The sequence below is a fragment of the Gopherus flavomarginatus genome, chromosome 13 (genome assembly GCF_025201925.1).
Source record: "Gopherus flavomarginatus isolate rGopFla2 chromosome 13, rGopFla2.mat.asm, whole genome shotgun sequence".
NCBI lineage: Eukaryota > Metazoa > Chordata > Testudines > Testudinidae > Gopherus > Gopherus flavomarginatus.
In genome coordinates, this window is record NC_066629.1 from 28,312,808 (window position 1) to 28,334,523 (window position 21,716).

Sequence of the window (21,716 nt, forward strand, 5' to 3'; positions counted from 1 at the left end):
GGATATTTATCTCCTCTACTCAAATTCATCTCTCCTGAGTGCTTTATTAATTTAATCCGGATACGTGTGCCATGTTCCCCCATTTCTCCTTGGGCAGAGCCTGAGCTTTGAATTTAGAATAAACATGGTTTTTGCTGCTAATGTGGTTTCTGTTTCAAATCTCTTGCTAATTTTAGCAGTAAAAAAGTCACATGTAACAGAGAACTTGCAAAAAGAAAATGTCACTTGTGCAGTGAGAGAACCCAGGAATGGTGCAGCAACCACCAGAACTTGCTATGAGTCAGCCCCTTCATATTGTATCTGCAAAGGGGAAGCAAGTCATATGTTTATGGCTCATAAACATTGAGTTCAAACCAGGGGCGGCTCCAGGCCCCAGCATGCCAAGCGCGTGCTTGGGGCGGCAAGCCGCGGGGGGTGCTCTGCCAGCGCCGCAAGGGCAGCAGGCAGGCAGCCGTCGGCGGCTGCCTGCAGAGGGTCCGCCGGTCCCGTGGCTTTGGGGGAGCTGTGGGACCAGCGGACCCTCTGCAGGCAGCCTGCGGGAGGTCCACCGGAGCTGCGGGACCTGCGACCGGCAGAGCACCCCCCGTGGCATGCCGCCGTGCTTGGGGCGGCGAAATGTCTAGAGTCGCCTGTGGGGAGAATACTCAGCCAGTGAAAGAAGGCAGAGCCGTTCCACCATCAGGACAGGCGGCCATAGGTGGCAGGTTATATATATTTGGGGTGCCCGAGCGCCCGGAATATTCAGGGCTGGGGGCCCTGCTCCAGCAATATTTGGAGCTGGGTCTCTCCCCCGGCCCTGCCTGGATTGGGGCCCGGCCCCTGCGGGTCACCCCCCTGCGCTGCCCCGTCCCTGCCTGGAGCGGGTCCCGGCCTCCACCTGCCACCCCTCCCCCTGTGTGTCCCTGCCTGCTCCTGCTGCCGGAGTGGAACGGCTCCCGGCAGAACTGCTGTCTGCTGCTGCTGGGTCCCAGTGCCACAATCTGCTAATGGCAGGGCAGGCTGCCCTTCCCCTGCCCTTCCGCCCTAGCCCTGAGCCCTTCCAACGCTCCAAACCCTCATCCCCAGCCACAGCCCTCATCCCCCGGCACCCTGATCCTCCGCCCTAGCCCTGATCCCTTCCAACGCTCCAAACCGTCATCCCCAGCCACAGCCCTCATCCCCCGGCACCCTAATCCTCCGCCCCATCTCCGAGCCCTTCCAACGCTCCAAACCCTCATCCCCAGCCACAGCCCTCATCCCCCGGCACCCTAATCCTCCGCCCTAGCCCTGAGCCCTTCCAACGCTCCAAACCCTCCTCCCCAGCCACAGCCCTCATCCCCCGGCACCCTAATCCTCCGCCCTAGCCCTGAGCCCTTCCAACGCTCCAAACCCTCATCCCCAGCCACAGCCCTCATCCCCCGGCACCCTAATCCTCTGCCCCATCTCCGAGCCCTTCCAACGCTCCAAACCCTCATCCCCAGCCACAGCCCTCATCCCCCGGCACCCTAATCCTCTGCCCCAGCCCTGAGCCCTTCCAATGCTCCAAACCCTCATCCCCAGCCACAGCCATCATCCCCCGGCACCCTAATCCTCTGCCCCAGCCCTGAGCCCTTCCAACGCTCCAAACCCTCATCCCCAGCCACAGCCCTCATCCCCTGGCACCCTAATCCTCCGCCCTAGCCCTGAGCCCTTCCAACGCTCCAAACCCTCATCCCCAGCCACAGCCCTCATCCCCCGGCACCCTAATCCTCTGCCCCATCTCCGAGCCCTTCCAACGCTCCAAACCCTCCTCCCCAGCCACAGCCCTCATCCCCCGGCACCCTAATCCTCTGCCCCATCTCCGAGCCCTTCCAACGCTCCAAACCCTCATCCCCAGCCACAGCCCTCATCCCCCGGCACCCTAATCCTCTGCCCCAGACCTGAGCCCTTCCAATGCTCCAAACCCTCATCCCCAGCCACAGCCCTCATCCCCCGGCACCCTAATCCTCTGCCCCATCTCCGAGCCCTTCCAACGCTCCAAACCCTCCTCCCCAGCCACAGCCCTCATCCCCCGGCACCCTAATCCTCCGCCCTAGCCCTGAGCCCTTCCAACGCTCCAAACCCTCCTCCCCAGCCACAGCCCTCATCCCCCGGCACCCTAATCCTCTGCCCCAGCCCTGAGCCCTTCCAATGCTCCAAACCCTCATCCCCAGCCACAGCCCTCATCCCCCGGCACCCTAATCCTCTGCCCCATCTCCGAGCCCTTCCAACGCTCCAAACCCTCATCCCCAGCCACAGCCCTCATCCCCCGGCACCCTAATCCTCCGCCCTAGCCCTGAGCCCTTCCAACGCTCCAAACCCTCCTCCCCAGCCACAGCCCTCATCCCCCGGCACCCTAATCCTCTGCCCCAGCCCTGAGCCCTTCCAATGCTCCAAACCCTCATCCCCAGCCACAGCCATCATCCCCCGGCACCCTAATCCTCTGCCCCAGCTCCGAGCCCTTCCAACGCTCCAAACCCTCATCCCCAGCCACAGCCCTCATCCCCCGGCACCCTAATCCTCCGCCCTAGCCCTGAGCCCTTCCAATGCTCCAAACCCTCATCCCCAGCTACAGCCCTCATCCTCCTGCACCCTAATCCTCTGCCCCAGCCCTGAGCCCTTCCAATGCTCCAAACCCTCATCCCCAGCCACAGCCCTCATCCTCCGGCACCCTGATCCTCTGCCCCAGCTCCGAGCCCCCCTGCAGCATGAACCCCTCATCCTCAGCCCCAACCCTCATTCCCCTGCACCCTGATCCTCTGCCCCAGCTCCGAGCCCCCCTGCAGCATGAACCCCTCAAACCCAGCCACAGCCCTCATCCCTCCACAACCTAATCCTCTGCCCCAGCCCTGAGCCCCCCGCAGCATGAACCCCTCAAACCCAGCCACAGCCCTCATCCCTCCACACCCTGATCCTCTGCCCCAGCTCCGAGCCCCCCTGCAGCATGAACCCCTCAAATCAGCCACAGCCCTCATCCCTCCACAACCTAATCCTCTGCCCCAGCCCTGAGCCCCCCGCAGCATGAACCCCTCAAACCCAGCCACAGCCCTCATCCCTCCACACCCTGATCCTCTGCCCCAGCTCCGAGCCCCCCTGCAGCATGAACCCCTCAAATCAGCCACAGCCCTCATCCCTCCACACCCTAATCCTCTTTCCCAGCCCTGAGCCCCCCCGCAGCATGAACCCCTCAAACCCAGCCACAGCCCTCATCCCCCTGCACCCTAATCCTCTGCCCCAGCCCTGAGCCCCCCTGCAGCATAGACTCATAGACTCATAGGTCAGAAGGGACCAATATGATCATCTAGTCTGACCTCCTGCACAAGGCAGGCCACAGAACCCTACCTGTCCACTTTTATAACAACCCCTAACCCAGGACTGAGTTATTGAAATCCTCAAAATTGGTTTGAAGACCTCAAGCTGCAGAGAATCCACCAGCAAGCGACCCATGCCCCACGCTGCAGGGGAAGGCGAAAAACCTCCAGGGCCCCTGTCAATCCGCCCTGGAGGAAAATTCCTTCCCAACCCCAAATATGGCGATCAGCTAAACCCTGAGCATGTGGGCAAGACTCACCAGCCAGCACCCAAGAAGGAATTCTCCGCAGTAACTCAGTTCCCATCCCATCCCACATCTCCCCGCAGACCATTGAGCAGACTTATCTGGTGATAATCCAAGATCAATTGCCCAAATTAAACTATCCTATCATAACATCCCCTCCATATACTTATCAAGCTTAGTCTTAAAGCCAGATAAGTCTTTTGCCCCTACTACTTCCCTCAGAAGGCTGTTCCAGAACTTCACTCCCCTAATGGTTAGAAACCTTCGTCTAATTTCAAGTCTAAACTTCCTAATATCCAGTTTGTACCCATTCGTCCTCGTGCCTACATTAGTACTAAACTTAAATAATTCCTCTCCCTCCCTAACGTTAACCCCCCTGATATATTTACATAGAGCAAGCATATCCCCCCGCAGCCTTCTTTTGGCCAGGCTAAACAAGCCAAGCTCTTTGAGTCTCCTTTCATAAGGCAGGTTTTCCATTCCTCGGATCATCCTAGTAGCCCATCTCTGGACCTGTTCCAGTTTGAATTCATCCTTCTTGAACATGGGACACCAGAACTGCACACAATATTCCAGATGGGGTCTCACCAGCGCCTTATATAACCCCTCAAACCCAGCCACAGCCCTCATCCCTCCACACCCTGATCCTCTGCCCCAGCTCCGAGCCCCCCTGCAGCATGAAACCCTCAAACCCAGCCACAGCCCTCATCCCTCCACACCCTGATCCTCTGCCCTAGCTCTGAGCCCCCCTGCAGCATGAACACCTCATCCTCAGCCCCAACCCTCATCCCTCCACACCCTGATCCTCTGCCCCAGCTCCAAGCCCCCCTGCAGCATGAATCCCTCAAACCCAGCCCCACAGCCCAACCCTCTTCCCTAGCCCTGAGCCCCCCCACATCATGAAACCCTCATCCTCAGCCCCACAACCTTCACCCCTGCACTCCCTCCTATCCCCAAACTCCCTCCCAGAGCGTGCACCACCTCCCCCTTCCTACACCTCCACCCCCAGCCCAGAGCCTGCACCCAAACTCCGTCCCAAAGCCTGCACCCCTCACCCCCTCCTGCACACCCACCCCCTGCCCCAGCCCAGAGCCTGCACCCAGCACCCAAACTCCCTCCCAGAGCTTGCACCCCTCACCCCTTCCTGCACCCCCACCCCTAGCCCAAAGCCTGCACCCCTCACCCCCTCCTGCACACCCACCCCCTGCCCCAGCCCGGAGCCTGCACCCAGCACCCAAACTCCCTCCCAGAGCCTGCACCCCTCCTGCACCCTAATCCCCAGCCCAGGACCTGCACCCCAGACTTCCCCCCCCAAACCCTGCCCAGAGCCTTAGGCAAGTGGAGGCGGAGTTGGGGGGGTGGGTTCTGGGCACCACCAAAATTTCTACAAACTTGCCACCCATGCAGGCAGCCATTGTTTAATTAGAGATCCTGGGCACTAACCTTTTCAAGAGTATTGGATACATGATTGTGATGGAAGTGAGCCTGAGCTGTTAGGTTTGGGCCTGAATCATTGGCTGTTGGGATTTCTCTTATGCCTATCTCTACACAACATAGGAAAGGTGTATGCCATGAGCAAGGGACGTGCCCCTGGACAAGCCAGCACTTAACACAGTTCTGCCAATCCCAAACACTCAAGAATCATGAGTCAGGCTCCAAAAAGTCATGAGATCAGCTGAAATTCATATCTTTGGAGTTCCTTCCATTTGCCCTCTGGCTTTAGACCCTGTAGGGGTCACTTTTTCAAGCTTTTCTACGCAAAAGAATAAAGGGACACAAATCTGACATCAGGAAACATAACATTCAAAAACCAGTAGAAGACCACTTCAACCTCTCTGGCCACTCAGTAACAGACTTAAAGGTGGCAATTTTGCACCAGAAAAGCTTCAAAAACAGACTCCAATGAGAAACTGCTGAGCTTGAATTAATATACAAACTAGATACCATTAACTTGGGTTTGAATAGAGACTGGAAGGGGCTGGGTCATTACACATATTGAATCTATTTCCCCACCTTAAGTATCCTCACACCTTCTTGTCAACTGTCTAAAATAGGCCATCTTGATTATCACTACTAAAGGTTTTTTTCTCCTGCTGACAATAGTTCATCTTAATTAATTAGCCTCTTACAATTGGTATGGTTACTTCCACCTTTTCATGTTCTGTATACGTATACATATTTCTTACTATATGTTCCATTCTATGCATCTGATGAAGTGGGCTGGAGCCCATGAAAGCTTATGCTCCAATAGATTTGTTACTCTCTACGGTGCCGCAAGTATTCCTGGTCTTTTCACTGAAATAACCAGCCTCCCTTCTCAGATCCTACCCCAGAACAGTGTGGCTAACCAGGAGCAACAGGGGCCTGAATTTCAAAAAGGTCCATGGTCAGCTGCACGGTTGGAGTTCATTGCAGTCCCATGAGCAAGGCGTTCATTGGAGGTGGGACTTGTAGCCAGACCAGACATCCAGAGAGAGCAAAGAATGATCATCTCTGTGCACCAGGCAAAGGAAGGTTTAAGTGGGACTTAAGTAGCACAAGGGGCTCATGCTGCCTTCTGTGACCCAGACAACATGGAGTGAGAGTTGCTGGCCACTGAAAACGTGTGCTGAGTAATGCACAAGTGTGTGCGTGGTTTGAGCCAAACGTGTTGCTGAGGTCACTGCTGCAGGGCCTGAATCATGCACAAAATGCTGGGATAGAAACAATGAGGAGAGAAGCTAGAAAACTAATGGGCCAGATCCTTGCTGCTGTCAATCTGTCTAGCACCTTTGACTCAGTGGAGGATTGAGCCCAGTAGGTTTGAAGTAGAGCTGGTAGAATAATTTTCTGCTGAATTTCCTGATATTTTTCGAACCGATTTCTTGACAGTTATTGATTCTCAATATGTGTCCTGCTGATGGAGATGGGATGTGGGGGGGAGATATGCACAGGCAGCACTTTAACAACTATTTGCCCATTTCCAGTTTTAATCTTTGAATTAAAACTGGAACATGTCAGCACCATAGATTCATAGATGTTAAGGCCAGAAGGGACCATTATGGTAAAATCCAGGCTGCCCTGTTGCTCAGCACAAGCCAGAGAACCTCACCCAGTAATTCCTGCCTCAGTCCAGAACTTTCGCTTGAGCAATAGTGAATCTTTTCAAAAGAAATCCCAGCTTGACTTACAGACTGCAAGTGAGAGACAGTCTGCCATGTCCCTAACAGGACGCTCACAGGGTAGGGAGACCCACCGCAGAGGGACAGCATGGACCAAAGCCCGGTGTTCAGAATCAAACAAGGATGGGAAGGCAGATACAAGAGACAGTTAGAAATTGTCTGCACCTTCACAGTGGGTGTTTAATCAAAAATGAAAGGACACCAGCAAAGGGCCTTACGGTATGGTGAAACAAACAGAAACAGAAAGTCACAGGAATCATTTCAGTAGCAGTCATCTGAGAGGAATGAGATCAGTGGCAGACCAAACAACACATGCGGTTTTGAACTAGTTGAAATGAGCTGCCTAAATATCTGCTCTTCTTCTTTCCTATTCCCCCGATCATCACCCAAACTGCTGTTAGCCTCTGAACTCATCTGCCTTTCTCTGAGCTAGAGTGGAAACGGGCTGGCTTTTTTGTGCGTTTGCATAGCACTGCTGGTGCCTGATAAATGGTGTATTAACATAGTCATGATGACACTACCAACTGTCTAGCAATGGGCAAAACTCCTCCCACTGCAGAGCCAGCGCAAAGTTTATGCCTCACTTGCGTCTTCTGGATGGGATTCAATGGTTAGTAGGCCCTGTGCTGGCCGGAGTTTCACCCGCTGTGAGTATAAACAAATGATCCCTTCCCATGCATTATCATAGGAGGAAGTTGAGGAGAGAACAGAGACAGTCTGTAATGAACCAAAACCTGTGGTGTGACGAAGCAAAACCAAACATGCTTCATTCTGCAATGGCATCTTGGATTTTTCCTCTGATGCTGTCAAATATCCTGGGACAGGCAAGGGTATATTTAGCTCCCAGTCATTAGGATTCTGAGCAAAGCCATCAGTCACAGTGACTTTTCCCCTTCGAAAAGTGGTCAGACTCTTTACAGACCAGATGTTTTAGAAGATGCCAGCACAAAGAAGGGAATAATGCTGGCATATTAAGGGACATTCTGCAACGCTAAAACCTTGGCTCCGTGTTGGGTCAGCTGGAGCAGGTCAGAAATGGATTCCTGCAAGCCAGTGAGACAAGCCCCTCATCCACAAAGCCCTCCGTAAAGGGAGTCAGCACCATTCCACCCACTCTACAGATGGAGAAACTGAGGCACAGAGCAGGGAAGGGGCTTACCCAAGGTCCTGCAGTGACTCAGTAGCAGAGCTGAGATCAGCCCTCAGGACTCCTGACTCCCAGGTCCATGCTTTCTCAACTAGAGGGTAACCCAAAATTGCCAAATCTGGGTGCCTGAAGTTAGATAATTTACTTGATATGCGGGTGCCCAAATGACTGGCCTGATTTTGCAAAGGAGCCGCTCTCCCCTCATCTTCCAACGTCAGAGCTGGACTCAGCTTAGGCCAGACTGTGGGATTGATACCAGGCAGCAGGAACCTACATCAGCCCCTGGGGGGGCTCTAGGAGTGGCCGTCCCTCATTAGCACAGTCCTTCCCAGCACACAGGAGGGGTGTACTTGCTGCACTGGCATTAAGGAGGGTGAGTGTGGTCAGTGAGGGGATGGTTCACGTCCTGGGATCATAGAGTCATTGATTATAGAGCCAGAAGGGACCACTGTGATCGTCTACCTCCCGCCTAGAGCAGGGCCTCGGACTTGCCTGCATTCGTTCTGTCTGAGCTAGAGCCGACTGTTTAGAAAACACCCAGTTTTGATTTAAAAATGGCCATGCTGGAAAACCTACCACCCCCGGGCAAGCTGCTCCAAGGGTTCATTACCCTCGCTGCCTTTTTTTTCTAGTCTGAGTTTGTCAACTCCCAGCCACTGGCTCGTGTTGGGCCTTTCCCTGCTAGACAAGAGCTCGTTATTTGTTCAGCACCAGGTTGGTCCTAATGATCCAGCCACCCCACAGCCTTCTCTTGGTTAAATTGAACACGTCCCCTGAGCACGGGGCTGTGTCTGTCCATGCGCACGGAGGGGTGGGGTGGACACAGTGATTATTGCAGCTCAGCACCTTCCCAGTCAATGTCCAGCCTGCCCTTTCCTTCTTGCTCCGCTTTCTGCCACCGCCATCGGAACTAAGCACGCACCGCAGCTTGGCTCAGGAGCGGCACCCGCAGAGCCGGGCAGACACCCAGGGGCTGAGGCTGGGGCACAGACAGAGAGGTTTTCACCACGACAAGGAACTTACTGTGCACCAGTCGAAGTCGATGCAGCTGTTAAACCAAACAGGCTGGTTATTTCTCCTCAGTACAGTGCACAGGAGACAGCAATCACTGTTCACCAAACAGAAAGGGATAAATGTCAATAAGAGGAGAGACTGTGGTTGGATGTTGGTTGCTAAGAGGGTGAAAATTATAATTAGAAACGAACAGCAGGACTGCGGAGCTCTTCCCTGTGCCATAGGTCAGCAGAGTCTCAAAGTCTTTGTGATAACACTACACAGCACGTTACAGCATTAGCACTGCTCTGAGATATTGCCCCCATGGCACAGATGGGGAAACGGAGGCACAGAAAGGCACTTAAATGATGTGCAGAAGGCCAGGCAGGGACAGAGCAGAGCTCAGGAGTTCCCGGCCCATGCTCAGTCTATTGGATCACACTGCCTCTCTGTACCAAACACAGGACCACATACTCTGTGGGAGCACATTGGTGCTGCTCCAGTGACTTTGCCAGAGCAGGGTCAATTTACACTAGCAGAGCACTTGGACTAATCCCTGGTCCTTGCACTTCCATGAGGCCCTGGTCTATTTCACCATGAAAAGTCAGTGCCACCGAGTTAAAAGTAAGATCCCCTTCCCTAGCACAATGCCACCATCTGCTTGGCAAATACTTGTTAAGCCTTAAAGCACCTTCTGAGGAAGGTAACTATTATCCTGCCCCTTTTACCAATGGGGAAACTGAGGAATGGAGCAGTGATGGTCGGTGTCAGGAAATAGAACCCAGAAGTCGTGATTCCCTCCCTACCCCACTGAATTCTCCCATCTGTTACAAACATGCTGCCTGGAGAGGAACGTCCTACAGAGAGGACAGAAGAACAAACCCAGGTTCCCCCCACAAAAATTACCCATCCCATGCAAAGAAAGCAGCTTGTTAATTAAACCCCAATCTCAGGGAGCCTACTTCCCTGCACTGCTGGCTCTGCAAGGAGCTGGAGCAGCAAGCTTACCAGATAGCTGTCCCGTTCCATGGCCGCCACCAGGGCTGGAGTCTGGGGATCAGAGTGACGCCAAGTCCAGGGTTTTCTGGAGATCGTCCGATCCAACTTGAGCAGGCAGTTCTATGGGAATGGAACAGGAAGTCTGTCCGTGCTCACACCTGTGTGGTAACTGCCAGGGTAATTGACAGAGGAAAACCGGCCTGACCTGTCACTCAGCTCTGCTGCCTGTTTGTTTCCAACTACCCCGTACGTAGTGTATAAATATCTGCCTTTTACATACTGGCCCATCAGCCAGTCCTGCCTGCTCCTGACAGCTGACAGCTGGGCAGGGGTGTCTGTACAGAGGCAACAAAAACTTAGGTGGAACCTGGCGGGTTCCTAGTTCTCACCACAGGGTCGGACGTATCTTTCTGGAAGAACAACTCCCGGACACTCCTAGTGAGGAGCCAGGTGATCTGTTATGGGCAGTGACACTCAAAGTCTGTGGGACCCTTGGAGGTTTTGTTCCCTTCAGAGATTGTCTGTTCAAGGCAAGGCTCACACTGAATGACTCGCAAATGCTCTCCCTGAGCTCAGAGCCGCCCCGATCCTCCCCAGTCCTTAATTGCTTTCCCCTGAGAGCTGCCCAGTTTCAAGTCAACTCCCATGGGAGTGAGGTCACACTCCTAAGGCTCCTAGCTGGAGAGTGACTCAGAGGACACAAAGCAGGTGCTGCCATGTCACGCCTTTTAGCCCGATCGCTTCTTGCCATCCTGGGAGAAAAGGGCCCAGCTCCTGCACAGCAGTGCAGACCAAGCTGAGGTTTCCAGTTACGGGACACAGACCTCTGGCTGCCCACAATCCACAGGGGGCCATGGGAAACAGAGTATACATTAGAACAGCCCTGAGACTGCTCTCAGTTATGCCAGGGGACTGGGCAGGCCCTCCTTGTCACGGAGTCACCGAGCGATGCTCTGGAACTGCTCCCCACCAAGCCAGTCAGGACTTTGGGGAGCCTCCTCTCCCTTGGAGCAGACTTGTTCAGGGCAAGAAGCTCACACGTCTTCACCTCCTGGGTCTCTCCTTGGAGCATTCAGCATCCTCTGCCCCTCCGTGCGCTTCCCACAGCGAGTCCACCCCAGCGGGGTCCTGGGGAAGCCACAGGGTCCTGCACCCCGACTTTGCAGTCAGACGTGACTCTCAGCCAGCCAGTAAAACAGAGGTTTATTCGATGACAGGAACAGGGTCTAAAACAGAGCTTGTAGGTTCAGCGAACCGGACCCCTCAGCCGGGTCCATTCTTGGGGGCAGTGAACCAGACCCCTCACGTCTGCACTTCACTCCTTGTCCCCAGACAGCTCCAGACTAACCACCCCTCCCAGCCCCGCCTCTCTGCTCAGCCCCTTTCCCGGGCCAGGAGGTCACCTGATCCCTTTGTCTCCAACACCTTCAGCTGGCACCTTTGCAGAGGAGGGGCCCAGGCCATCAGTTGATAGGAGACAGAGTGCCAGGCATTTAGGTGCACTGGCCCTTTGCTCTGCCAGATACTTAAGAACTGCCATGGGGACACTGAGGCACCAACACAGTATTCAGAGAAAACATTAAGAACTTTCCCAGTTCATCACACTCCTACTGCCCCAGAATATGGAAGACACAAGTGTGGCTCCTTCCCACACCTTTCATCCAGAGAGAAACACAGGAGCAGCTTGCAGAGGAGAATCAGGGCCCTTATCTCTTGGGAGATTTTGTCAAGGGACTCCTCCCTGCCCCAACCCACATTTCTCTGTCACTCCCAAAGCCGCAGCTGTCACGAGCCGGGTGGTTACACGGAGGAGAAAACGGAACTCAATGGGTAGCTGCTGCCTGTGAACCTTCCTGTAGTTTAATCTTTCAATGACAATATTTACTACCCTGGCTCCTGTGGAATGATGTGATGGCCCATTTCTGACAAAGGTACAAACCGTGTCACCTAGCAACGTCCTATGACAGCAGCAGGAAGAACAGGGGTGACCAATCTCTGCTGCAACAGGACATTATGAGAGTGACCTGTTGACTCCACATGCCGAGGAGGCGTTGTCCCTCCCAGGGAGCAGTGGGCTGGCCGCGCTGCAAGGAGAAGAGTCGCTCCCATGTCACTGTGTGATCTTGGCCCTCTTTTCAGGAGGAAGGGCGAACACTGCATGGCTAGAGCAGGGAGCCAGCTAATGGCAGCCCTTCAGACCCTTTCCTGACACTCAGTTGGCCAGATTCCTCCACTGCCTGCCCCTCCTGGAGTTACTTACAGCAGTGCAAAGTGGGGGGAGAATGATGGAAATGATGATAATGCAGGAGCAAGGGGGTGAGGAGTCAGGGCCCCTGAGTCCCATTTTGTGATGCCATTTTCACATGGTTCCTCCCTCCCATTCACACTGCAACTCTCTTTTCATTGGGCTCCCGCCCCACCCGAAGGGCTCTCACTGGAAAGTCGGGGATGGAGCCAGGGTCTCCGAAGTGTAGAGGAAAGCCACAGAGGGTTTCTCCCTGCAGGGATTGCCATGAACATTCTCTTTGGTTTTGATCCCCCATATGTGGCTCATATGACTCTGCAAACTCAGTTAACCATCCTGGTTCCCTCTAGCCCCATGGTTCAGCTGTACAGGAGTGGGAATTCCACATGATCTGAATGCCAATCCTGCAGTCATCTCAGCTACCATAGAGGCTGGCCTCTGGCTTGCTCACAGGTTATACAGAACTTCCTGGTCCATGGTGCACAGCTGGGATTGTGCTGATTCACAAGAACTGTAGAGCAGAGCTGAGCAGGGGTTTTTGTTTTTTGTTTTTTTCAAAAAAAAATGTATATGTAAAATGGCTTTTGGACCAAACAATTTCATGGAAAATTTTAATTTTGTTTGACGTTTCCTGTTTTTTCCTTGAGAAACTGGAAACCAAATGTTTGTCAGTGAAAACTGTCAGTCTTCATTAAAAATTGCCAGGTTTCAGTTTTTGGAAAACAAAAATTTGATCAAAAACAGTTTTTGAAATGGAAGAATGTGAGCTGGATATGACTTTTTAATTCCTAATCTGAAATCCCTGCCTCAAATGGCTTTTTTTTACCCAGCTCTTAGCTGTAGTAGAGAAGCCCAGAACTTTGCCCATGACAGTCCCCCTGCGTTCCTGCCACTGTCTAAAACCCCAGATGCCACTCCCTGCTACGGGTGCTGGGGCGGGGGGGGCAGGCGTGTGACCAGCATGCAGGTTTCCGAGCTAAGATGCACTGTAATTAGAACGAAGCACCTTGTGTTGTCAGTTGGAAAATGGCCTCCGTGAAAGAACTGCAGCCTTAGAGATAGCCAAAGCCTTCAGCTTCTCTTCAGTGTGTAACTTGCCTCACGGGCAGGTTACTGCTTCTTAGGCTGCATTGCCATAGAGAGCAGTAATTGACTATCCTCAGTCAGTTAATGTTTCTCTGACTTAGCGGGAAGCCACACAACCACAGGCTGTGATCTTAATCGTTCTGTGATCATATCAGCTCTGGCACAAACTGGCATGGACAGTCCTTGCAGGAGAGAGTACCAGGAAAGTGCAGGCTATCTGAAGAAGTGGGACTGGTGATTCAGTGTCACTCTTTCCACTGAGTCAGTGCCCAAGCAATCCCCACCAAGGAGACGGCTTTTCCCAGGACGCAGACAATTCGTTCCCATCAAACTCAGAACCAGACCTCTCGTGGTCACTGAAGGTCCAGTGGCACTTTAGGAAGAGTCGGGGGTTAACCAAGATTCCCTGGCCAAATTCCACTAGGTTACTGCATCCTGCAATTGCTCAATTCCTTCTGCAGTTTCAGTTGCCCCAAGTTCCTGTCTTCAGCCCTTATGCAGCTCTGACCCAACAGGGCCCATCAGAGCTAAGCTGTCCCTCCCCTGCTGAGATCTGACCCAAGGGGACTTGCTTTCCTGCATGTCCCCTCCATCAGTTTTTATGGTGCTGCTGCATTTGTCCCCAAAGTGTAATCATTGCCATGGCAGGTTTCCTGCTCTGAGTGGTGGAGGTGATCAGCAAAGGAGCTAACACCTACTCTCTAAAGCCATTGTCTTTGGTTCCTGCAGCCAAAGCTTGACTGACCTTTCTAATTACTGTTTAGTACTTGTTAGTCAGCAGCACAATAACCACCAAACCCATGGAGATATATATAACATTCAATAATCAATACAGTCATCTCCCATGTCCTTGGCTGTTGCCATTTCACAGATGTCTAGAGATGCAGCAGACAGGATGGGTTATTAGGCACACAGCAGTTTTCAACCTGCCTAAATTCTTTCTGTGTTGTAACAAAGAAAATAAAGATGAAATTCTCTTGTGCTTGTTGACCTATGGAAGGACTTTCCTAAATATTGACTTAAAGTGCAATAACTCCATAAACCATTATTATTAATAATGAGAATCAAGGCTGCTTGATGTATGTGTGGGCCCCTTGCCCACCCAGCCTCTAACTGCAAGGCACAATTTCCTAGTCTTTAATGCCAGAAGGGACCATGATGACCATTCAGCCTTACCTCTCCCACTGCACAGCTGTAGAACCTGCACAGACACTCCCCATCATAGAATCATAGAAGATTAGGGTTGGAAGAGGCCTCAGGAAATCATCTAGTCCAACCCCCTGCTCAAAACAGGACCAACTCCAGTTAAATCATTTCAGACAAGGCTTTGTCAAGCCTGACCTTAAAAACCTCTAAGGAAGGAGATTCCACCACCTCCCTAAGAAAACCATTGCAGTGCTTCATCACCCTCCTAGTGAAAAAGTTTTTCCTAATATCCAACCTAGACCTCCCCACTGCAGCTTGAGACCATTACTCCTTGTTCTGTCATCAGGTACCACTGAGAACAGCCGAGCTCCATCCCTTTGGAACCCCCTTTCAGGTAGTTGAAAGCTGCTATCAAATCCCCGCTCACTCATCTCTTCTGCAGACTAAATAAGCCCAGTTCTCTCAGCCTCTCCTTGTAAGTCATGTGCTCCAACCCCCTAATCATTTTCATTGCCCTCTGCCGGACTCTCTCCAATTTGTCCACATCCTTTCTGTAGTGGGGGGCCCGAAACTGGACACAATACTCCAGATGTGGCCTCACCAGTGCTGAATAGAGGAGAATAATCACTTCCCTCGATCAGCTGGCAACGCTTCTACTAATGCAGCCCAATATGCTGTTAACCTTCTTGGCAACAAGGGTGCACTCTTGACTCATATCCAGCTTCTCATCCACTGTAATCCCCAGGTCCTTTTCTGCAGAACTGCCGCTTAGCCAGTCGGTCCCCAGCCTGTAGGAGTGCATGGGATTCTTCTGTCCTAAGTGCAGAACATTGCACTTGTCCTTGTTCAACCTCATTTGCCCAATCCTCTAATTTGTCTAGATCCCTCTGGATCCTATCCCTATCCTCCAGCGTATCTACCTCTCTCCCCAGATTAGTGTCATCTGCGAACTTGCTGAGAGTGCAGTCCATCCCATCATCCAGATCATTAATGAAGACGTTGAACAAAACCGGCTCCAGGACCAACCCCTAGGGCACTCCACTTGATACTGGCTGCCAACTAGACATCGAGCTGTTGATCACTACCAGTTGAGCCCGACGATCTAGCCAGCTTTCTATCCACCTTACAGTCCATTCATCCAATCTATACTTCTTTAACTTGCTGGCAAGAACACTGTGGGAGATAGTATAAAAAACTTTGCTAAAGTCAAGGTATATCACATCCACCACTTTCCCCTCATCCACAGACCCAGTTATCTCCTCACAGAAGGCAAACAGATTAGTCAGGCATGACTTGCCTTTGGTGAATCTATGCTGACTGTTCCTGATCACCTTCCTCTCCTCCAAGTGCTTCAAAATGGATTCCTTGAGGACCTGCTCCATGATTTTTCCAGGGACTGAGGTGAGGCTGACCAGTCCGTAGTTCCCTGGGTCATCTTCCTTCCCTTTTTTAAAGATGGGCACTATATTTGCCTTTTTCCAATCGTTCTGGACCTCCCCCAATCGCCACAAATTTTCAAAGATAATGGCCAATGGCTCTGCCATCACATCAGCCAGCTCCCTCAGCACCCTTGGATGCACTGCATCCGACCCCATGGACTTGGGCATGTCCAGCTTTTCTAAATAATCCTTAACCTGCTTTGGCCTTCCTGATTACACCCCTGCATGCTTGAGCAATGTTTTTATACTCCTCCCTGGTCATCTGTCTGAGTTTCCACTTCTTGTAAGTTTCCTTTTTGTGTTTAAGCTCACTAAAGATTTCGGTGTTAAACCAAGCGGCTCACCTGCCATATTTGCTATTCTTCCTGCTTCAGAAGTCTCTCAGTCATCATCCTTCTCCACCCACACATTCCCTCCCAAACTAACACAGCTTTGCCATGTCACCCGGGGTGAGGGAAGTGAGTCCTGTGGAGTGAGAGGAAACCCAGGGTCTGTGTCAGTTCTGAGAATGCACTTGTGGAGGGAGCGAGGGAAACAGCAGGACAGATTCCAGTTTGGTGGGAGGGATGGGGGAGGCTGCCCAGGTGCGCAATACAGGGGGATGCAGCTCCTCTCACTCAGGCACGCTGAAGTCAGCAGAACACAACTTGTTCTCCACATCATGTGGCACCAGGGCATGCACCACTAGCATTTTACTCAGTCCCTCGTGCAGACCTGGGGCCCCTGCAACACCAGCTCCTAACAGCAGTGTATTGGCATCATAAATGGTGAAGGTGGAGGCCCAGGTAATGAACAGCTGCCTAGGTGGGAAGGAAATTAACGCTAGCTCCTTCCCAGCTGTCATCTCAGAAGCTGCTTGGCATAGTGTCCTTTACTGAGGGTTTGGTCACACATTCTAAAGGTCAGCATTGCACCTGCTGATCACACTGGGCTGGGTGCTGCAGGCATTCGATATGTCAGCTGCAAATGCAGCCCATGCACTGCAAGGGCGCTCATGCCCTTCCCCTCTCCCACGTGATGGGACTGGATGTTGTGATGATGATGCAGAATGGCTGCTCTGGCTGTTACTGCATTTCAAACACTGTGTCTGACAAGGCGGATGGATGTAGAGTACATGCACCTTTGTCTTTCCTGTGCCATCGTGACTCTGGGGTTCATTTTGTTTTGCTGCCCCTACATTTGTTGTTTTCACACTTTGTTGTTTGTGTAAAGCTGGAGGGGGCTTGTCAGGCCTGGTGTGTGGCTGCGCAATGCCAGTGAATTTGCACATGCGTGTACCAGATCTGAATTTGGCCTGTCTGTGTGCCTGCCAGCACTTGGGTTCCCCTTCACCTCGCCCATTGCCTCTGAGAATGATTTACAGACTCACCATGGGGCAACTCCAAGAATGATTTTTACAAAGCCAAATAAGGAAACAACAAGTCACACAAACTCTTTAACCAACTTCATCCCCAGCACCTTTCCATGCGATCTGCGGACTCCTCACAGTTTGTTCACTTGCCCCAGCTGCATTTTCACATGCTAACACGGCTGTGTAACCAACATGTTAGTAACATAAATAGCTTTGAGCAACAGCCATCCCACTCAGCAGTGAGTGCTGCAGGGTCAGGCTTCCTGCTGCATTCTCTGGGCCCACGGTATTTACAAAAGGACAAGAGGCAGCCTTAGCCATTCTGGTTTGAAAGCTCTTCCCATGGCTCTATCTGCTGCTGCATTACCCTGTGAACAGGCAGCATGAAACAAAACCTCAAGCCAGAGCAGTAACTTCCCCAGCTTCCTGAGCAGGTATTATTGCAAAGCCCATGCTATGCGATGCCCGTTCAGACCCCAACAGTGCGCACCTAGTGTCATCCTGGGCAAACTCCTCTGCTGCACCGACATTTCGTTAAAGAGACGAAGGCACCTGCTTCTGGTGAGACAAGGGGGCCCACAACAGGAAAATGAGTCATCCCAATTAAACAAAACAGTCCCCATGGGGGGCAGAAGGCAACTCAGTGGACTCCACTGAAAATGTGATCATTGGGGAATATATTTTTGCACTTCTGTTTTTACAGTGCTGAGCGGCAGCACCATCCTGTAACTTGGCACTTCACTGTGAGATTCAGTCCCTGCGTGGTCCTCTTCGGACCGGTTGTTACATTTTGTGGGGAGAGGGATGGAGTGAGGGTCACATTCAGAGGCGCTAAGGAGAGTTGCAGGTTGGATCTCATTGCTGTTAGCTCTCTTGCTGTGGCACCCCAGGACCCCTGTCAGGGATCGGGGCCCCAGTGCATCAGGCTCTGGCCAGAGAGCTCACAATACAACAGATGAACGGACAGACAAATGGGGGGACAAGTAACAGCAGAGCCTGGTGCCAGCCAACAAGGCGGCCTGCCACCACCCGACAATTCTGGCTCTTCCTCATCCGTGGTGGAACCTGCTTCCTGGCCTGTCATGTCTGACCTCAGCACAGAGGGTCTCCTGGGACAGAAGCAGGAGAGAGCTCAGCAGAGCACAGAGCTCACCCAGCTCCTGCTCTTGTGTCTGCTACAGAACAGGCATCATTTGGGTATGCAGGTGACAGCAGTGTGGGGTTGGTCCCCACGTATCCCTGAGCTGCACCTGCTCCCCAGGACTAGCCCGTAGATCCGCACTTCTCCCCAGCACCGGGGGGCTGATGTTTTTAGCTTTTTGATATTTTGATGGACTCTTGAGCCAAGCCAAACTTTTCCCTGGCCTCCTAGTTTTAATCTTTTAACTTGGGTGAATTTGAACAAAGGAAAAACGTAGGGTGCTGCTCTGGGAAAATCTCCAAGTAATGAGAAGCAAACAGCTGGGAAACAGACTCCCTGGGGGAAGCCACATTGCTTGGGCAGTTATAACAGGACTGGACACTAAGCCCTGGCCAATGCTCTGCAGTGCCTCATTCACCCTGACAGCAGCACCGGCCCAGAGCTAGCCTGAACAACGAGCTCATTAAATCTCACAAAACACCCCGCAAGCAGCAAAAATTCCTCCAGTAGAACCACGCAGTGGTGAAGTGATGTGCCCAAGGCCAGGAGAGAGTCAGTGGCATAACCTAGAACAGACCCTTGAATCCCAGCTCCCTGTCCCTTCTTCTAACCACATTGGCTGCCATTTGTAGGAACTTCGTGAGTTATCAAAACTTGTGTCATTCTGCGGGGCCATTGAGTGCTTTCCAGTGTGTTGGAAATGTGGAGTAGGTGGTAAAAGCAGAGATTAGTCAATAGCTTTAAGTATGAAAGGGAAACTCAGCAGCGTTTTCATATTCTGACATGATCATGAACCTCAAAGTTCCCCTCCCCAGCCTGTGACCCCATGTCCTCTCCTGAGCGGACCCCACGCCCCTCTCCAGGACCGTTAGCATGGAGCTGGGCATAGGCACAGCCACGCTGCCCTCGTTTATTCTCACCCCCTGGTAGGCAGTGGGAGAGGGCTGGAGGAGTCTGCAAATGGAGAAGTGATCCAGCCCAGCACATGGCTAACCCATGAAGATGATTGCGGGATATGCAGAGGGCCGGGGCTAAGGAAGAGCAAAGTCTTTCTTGTCTGCTGCCTACACAGGGCTGGGCAGCTTAACCTGCAGGGGAGTCCAAGGTCCTCTCCTCCTTCCTTAGTCTAACACATCAGCTCCCTGTAGCAGGATGCCGAGCCCATGTTCAGGGAGGTCTGGCTCGTCCTGGGCAGACAGATGGGAGGTGTAACGTGGAACTAGAGGACTCCCAGAGGCCGTATGTGAACAGCTGCAGATACGGGGTACGTCTGCAGTGCATGGCGCTTGCAAATGGCCCAGGCACATCCAGAACGTACGTGCCTGCGATGCTGCTGAAGGCATGAGCCATGTCTGGAACACATGCACTCGCCCTGCCGCTGAACAGCCCCAGGCCCCCGGGACTGCAGGTGCCTGTTGTGCTGCTGAATGCACAGGACGGATCTGGAAAGAATGCACCTGCTGCTCCGCAGAACTTAATAGGCACCTCTGAATCTCAGGCCTCCCATGTGACAGCTGTGCTGAAACGCGTGTGCTAGGAACACTGCTGAAGCTACCAGACCCTTCTGGCTCTGAGCACCCCTTGTGCGCAAACCCTGCCATACCGCTGAACACAGGGTGCACAGTCTCCAGCAGCGCTCTCTTCAATTCTTGGGGAAGCCAGTGTGTATGAATGGCCACGGATGGGGATGGGGGGCTAGGAGCAGCCCTCAATATTTCCTGCCAAACAAGCTCTAGCCCTGCAGTGTCAGGCTGGAGTGTGAAACCAGCACTCTCAGAATGAGTGTGCTCCACAACTGCGATTTCTCTTCAGTCCATTTCATTTTCTTCTAAACTGTGCACAGCCTCCCTCAGGTCTCCCAACCCACTGCCCGGCTGGACATCACCGGCATGCTCTGCTCTCCTAGTGCTTCCCCCTTCTGCATTTCTCTTCCTAAGGCTTTTTGTTTGAAGGGTTTTGCCTGAAACAGAAAGTAGCAGAGTGTGTGGAATGTTGGCATCTTCATGTCAGGCCTTGCAGGACTCTCTAGTCAGCATTGATCAGATCTGACTCAGGGGGCAACTGTGAATTGACAGGGGACCAGCAGCGTCCCCCTCTCCAGTCCCAGGAGAAAGCAGGGTATAGCAGGGCTGCTGTAGCAAGTGGAATTGTGCACAGCTGCTGCCTCATCCTTTGCCCTCCTACTGCCACCACCCACAAACTCCACTGTACGCAGCCTGGGCCCTAGGACAGTGAGCGCCACTGCTCTAGAGTGGGTAGCAGGGTTTATTTTCCCATTCGTTTCATTTCTTATGGGTTTGGGACCTTGCCCTGCATTTCTCAGCTCCTGGGTCCCTGCAAAAGCCCTGATGTTCCTGTAGGATTTCCAGGCTCACTTTGCAGGAGCTAGTTTCACATCTGGGCTGTGTGAGGAGCTGAATTTAAGGGGCTCATCTGCAGGGTGCCAGCAGGGGCATACTCAGGAAAATGGGGACATTCAGAAGAGAAATTTCCTGCCTTCAAGATCTCATCTAGTCAGTTCTGGAATTGCCTCCTGAGGAGGGCAGTGGAAGCCTCATTGCTTAAGACATTTACACGTACCCAGGACAAAGCCCCAGAGGACCCAATCTGCTGCTCCAGGATGGGACTGGTTAACTCTTCTCCTTGGTGGAGTTCTGCAAGCCAGTGACCTGAGCTCAGCCCAGGAGCTGGCTGAGGTTACCCATCACGGGAGGACCCTGGGGCTGACATCTGCTCAGTTTCTCTGGGCCTTTTCTGTCTCATTCTGTGTATTTACAAATGAGGCACAGGTGGGAAATTCTCCTCCTGCCTGAGTTTTTCTTGAGTTTCTGAAACAGAAACTGCCTCTATCACATGAGGACTGCTGCACCCGCAGGAAAAACCCGCCAGCCAGGGGCTTGGTTTGAATTCATTTTGCAATAGACGAACAAAGCATTCAAATAAACTCAGTGACCTTACAAAGCTTGAAGTACAATGTAAGTGCCACATGTCCAAATCAGTCCTAGCATGCTGGGCATGAATGAGGCACTGTGGCATGGCCAGACCCACACCCCAGCTCAAGCTTGTGCAAGAAACCCCTGTTCAGTGCCTTAGATCTATATGCTCGGAGGATCTCAGAGAGACCACTTTGACTTGGGCTGTAGGATGCCACCCAACACTTTACCCTGAAATCCAAAGAGCCCAGTGGCCCCTGCCAAAAACATAAATGCCAAGATGTCTTCAGAAAATCCCCAATGTTTAGAACAGGACATTTAAACACAACCAAGAGTTTAGGAAGAGCTATCACACCTCCTACTTCAGGGCATGATCTGAACTCTGACAACTGGAGGTCAGAAAGACTCTCTCTCTGGGGGTGGCTGATCTCATAACTTCAGGGTTTCTTGCATCTTCCTCTGAAGCAGCTGGTGCCGGCCACTGTCAGGGATGGGACACTGGACAAGATGGCCCATAGTCTG

At 52.6% G+C, this 21,716-nt stretch overlaps 1 protein-coding gene across 3 annotated transcripts in view; it reads right to left on the minus strand.

Annotated features, from left to right (window-relative positions):
• The window catches only part of LOC127033746 (transmembrane protease serine 13-like), a 92,488-nt gene that overhangs the window by 15,781 nt on the left and 54,991 nt on the right, over positions 1 to 21,716 (minus strand). For 2 of the 3 annotated variants that reach the window (XM_050921907.1, XM_050921904.1), the window contains exon 1: positions 9,863 to 10,041. The gene's annotated coding sequence lies outside the window, so the exon portion shown is untranslated. Of the gene's footprint in view, positions 1 to 9,862; positions 10,042 to 21,716 lie in introns of those variants that run through there. The other variant, XM_050921906.1, reaches the window with a different exon arrangement.